A 3640-nucleotide genomic window follows, 5' to 3' on the forward strand; every position below is an offset into this window, starting at 1 on the left:
CAGTCATTGTCGCAGACGATGAACTGGAGACAAAATGGAAAGCGGATGAAATCGACGGGTTAATCCTTAAACCTCTTCTCAAACAGGTGCCCCAGGAGGGCCAAAAACCACCAGGGAATTGTTCATTTTCCCTCCTCCTTGGGAACGGTCACCTGCATACCATCGCAGACTTAATGCCACACCTACTACATATGCTTTGTATACATACTCCTGTAACATTTCATCTGTCCATACTTTACCAGTGAACAGGGGCACAGAAAGAAGTGCTCGAAATATATGGCTGCAACGCTCAACTAGTGTTTTATGGGCTTTCTTATATTCATATTACACTGTGGTATTACAGTAAAAGACATTCACACACACACACACACACACACACACACACACACACACACACACATATATATATACATATATATATATATATATATATATATATATATATATATATATATATATATATATATAGATATATATATATATATATATATATATATATATAAAATGTTTGTATATGTATGAATATATGTATATATAGTGTGTGAATGAGGGCTCTCTCTCTCTCTCTCTCTCTCTCTCTCTCTCTCTCTCTCTCTCTCTCTCTCGATTATGCGCAACATTTGTTTTCATTAAAAGCGGTTCCAGGTTCTATGCGCTATCTCACTGCAAGTGCGGAACCTTTATCGCAATAATTGTCTTCGAAAAGTGAACAAGTCATTTGGGCATCGTATTGGACCTGCTGATTTTAGTACAGTCGAAGGCAATTTGACTTCCCAGCGTTTGACTGCCAAGTTCATTAGGCGCAGGCTACATAACGCTCCTGGTATGAAGAGCGCAGATGTAAACAAAACAAGCAATTAGACATCTTGAAATCTGAAAATAATTAGAAGTGTCTCGATAAACCAAACTCCTGAGCAGTGGTTAATAGTCGAAGTGTCAATTCTATTGAAAACGACGGAGCTCTCGTCTGCCGGCTGGGCTGTGCCTTTAGGGTCCTTGGCGTCGGAGCTTCGGGTTTTCGTCCGACCAAAAGCGAGGAGTCTCGTCAGAACAAGTATCGGAACTCGTTGGTGGTAGTGTGTTTGTTCCTGCTTTTCGTGTTGTTGTTCGTGAGTCCGTGTGTACGCTGTTTTTGTCTGCGAGGAGGAAGAGGCAAGCTTTCATTGAACTTTGGTGGGGTTTAATATTGGTTTCCTGAAGTACTTTCCATTTCAGATTTTCATATTTCTGAGGTTTTTCCCATATTACGCTGTAAAATGTTTCACCGTTTTGTTATTGCTGTTGATATATTTCGATATTGCCCATTTTTGCTGTATTTAGTAATGTTTTTCTCGCTTTGTTTTTATATTTTAATTGATAGTTTTCCATAGTATTTTGTATCTTAAAGCTTGTACGTTGAGAGTTTTCAAGTTTATAGCTTTTGTTACGATGGAATGTTTCCTTTTCAGGATTGTCTGAATTTCTATATTGCTCAAGAGTCGCTGACGGTTAGACATATCAATCTATCCACACGGACATTGGTAACGTATATTTCATCGCTCCAAAAGGTGAGTTAATGTTCCTAATTTATTTTTACAAATTCTAATTAAGCAAGCTATTCCTCCCCCCTCAGGGGCGGAGCCCCTGTTGGGGGGAGGATGCTCTTCTGACGTACGGTAGACTTCGGTCTGCCGTACGCCAGGAGGGGGCTTGCTTTTTTTTTTTTTTTCTTTTTTTACAAAGAAGGTTAGTACAATACAGGTATCACGGGTTTGTTTAAATGGGAGTTCTTTGGATTAGTCAGTGAAGGAATTTTAGTTGCTCTTGAAGTTTTTAAAGTTTTTATTTGGTGAAATATTCATTTTTTTAAATATTTCATAAGTTCATAATTAGTTAGGTAAATCTCAACTTATTTAAAAGTATTATGAAACTAAAGTAACTTGGAGCTTTAACATTTATTTTAGGCTTACTAAAGTTTTTTTTCAAGAGTTTTGAGATAATTGAGAGTTTTGAATTTAGTGTAATGGAATAATCAAAGATTTTATTTATATAATATAAATTTGGGTTTTAAGGTAAAAAAATTAAGGGTCCTATAGTAATAGGGTATCTCTCGGTCGTCTGATTTGGTTCAATATAACTAATCCTTAAAGTAAGAGACTGCTGCAAGCACTTTGCAAAAGATTTACTCTCCATTCAGTTAAATGATTGAATTTGTGTAATATGGCTTTTAAAACTTACGTTAAATGCAATGTGATGTGAAGGGGCATACTCAGTTTTGCACTAATTTAAGATGTGATTGGTAGTGGTTGGAGGAGTTATGTTCATTCTAAGCGGAATGATTGTACAGATAGATTTCGTTACTTAGCGTTCTGTACGTGGGACTGAGGTAGTGGCTGATATGTAAAATTTTAAGATGTATAACTTCGTTCTGCGGCAGTTTTACTTTCAATTTTGACGTAAACGGGTCGTAAGTTTAGCTTGGATGGTGACTACTACAGCATATTAACAAGTTTTTCAGCTTTTTCAGTCATGGCGTAGTCAGTTTTCTTATAACTGATCTCCTGTCATTATTTTACTTTATTCGTACTTTAATTTAAAGTTTTAACCTTTTGGTTTTGTTCTGATTAACAGGTTTTTCCAACTTGTACAGACTCACGGCAGTGTGGTATTAAGTTAGGATGGAGAAACACTGTAATGTGTGGTACACGGAGGCCAACTGAGCAACTTCGGGAACTTGGCTGTTTGAGAAAATGTTGAAGCCTACTTTTTCTTAGTGTTGTCAAGCCTTGTTATGAAGACTGTCATTGAAGAATGGAAGACGAATGCTGTGATCTTCATTTTTATTTTTGATGTAATAAACTATTTTTACAGAATAAAGTAAGTCAGCAGAACTAGCAAAGAATTCTTAATCACTACCTGATCCCAATGTAACTGTTATGGTTAAAATTTATAGTTTTCATATTAAACTTTTTGACAAGCAATTGTGTAATGCGTTGGTTGAACACTTAAGTTTTTCTTGGAAGTTCAGAGAATTTATGGAATTGTGTAATTTGGCTCTTAAATGTACGTACCTTCAACATTTGTTTTAATCAATTAAAACACTATTCCTAGCTGACAGAATTTTGTCTTAAATGTAAGCCCAGTAAATTAGATGAGTTGGTACAAAGGGACGGTTAACTATTGGGAACTTGTAATTAAAGGAAGCGGAACAGTGTAAATGTTTCAATTTAGAATTTTGAAAGTTTGCTTAATGAAAAGTTTGCTTAATACTTAATGAAGCAAATGAAGAAGTTTTAATTGAAAAAGTTTGCTTTAATGAAAGCCAATTAATGAAAGCCAATGAAAAGTTTTTAATAATGAAAAAGTTTATTAAAAGCTTTTTAATGAAACAATGAAAAAGTTTGTAATGAAAGCCAATGAAAAAGTTTGCTTAATGAAAGCCAATGAAAAAGTTTGCTTAATGAAAGCCAATGAAAAAGTTTGCTTAATGAAAGCCAATGAAAAAGTTTGCTTAATGAAAGCCAATGAAAAAGTTTGCTTAATGAAAGCCAATGAAAAGTTTCAATTAATGAAAGCCAATGAAAAATTTGAAAGCCAATGAAAAAGTTTGCTTAATGAAAGCCAATGAAAAGTTTGCTTAATGAAAGCCAATGAAAAGTTT

General features: G+C 34.8%; 1 long non-coding RNA gene across 2 annotated transcripts; it reads left to right on the plus strand.

The window, feature by feature from the left end:
* Positions 1-1012: 1012 nt before the first annotated feature.
* LOC136853112 (uncharacterized) lies at positions 1013-3056 on the plus strand. 2 transcript variants are annotated; one of them, XR_010857355.1, is made up of 3 exons: positions 1013-1152; positions 1449-1547; positions 2611-3056. It is a non-coding gene; the product is annotated as an uncharacterized lncRNA (long non-coding RNA). The 2 variants fall into 2 exon arrangements; XR_010857354.1 differs by having other exon boundaries at positions 1035-1173.
* The last annotated feature ends 584 nt before the right edge of the window (positions 3057-3640 follow it).

This window comes from Macrobrachium rosenbergii, chromosome 26, assembly GCF_040412425.1.
Source record: "Macrobrachium rosenbergii isolate ZJJX-2024 chromosome 26, ASM4041242v1, whole genome shotgun sequence".
Lineage (NCBI taxonomy): Eukaryota > Metazoa > Arthropoda > Malacostraca > Decapoda > Palaemonidae > Macrobrachium > Macrobrachium rosenbergii.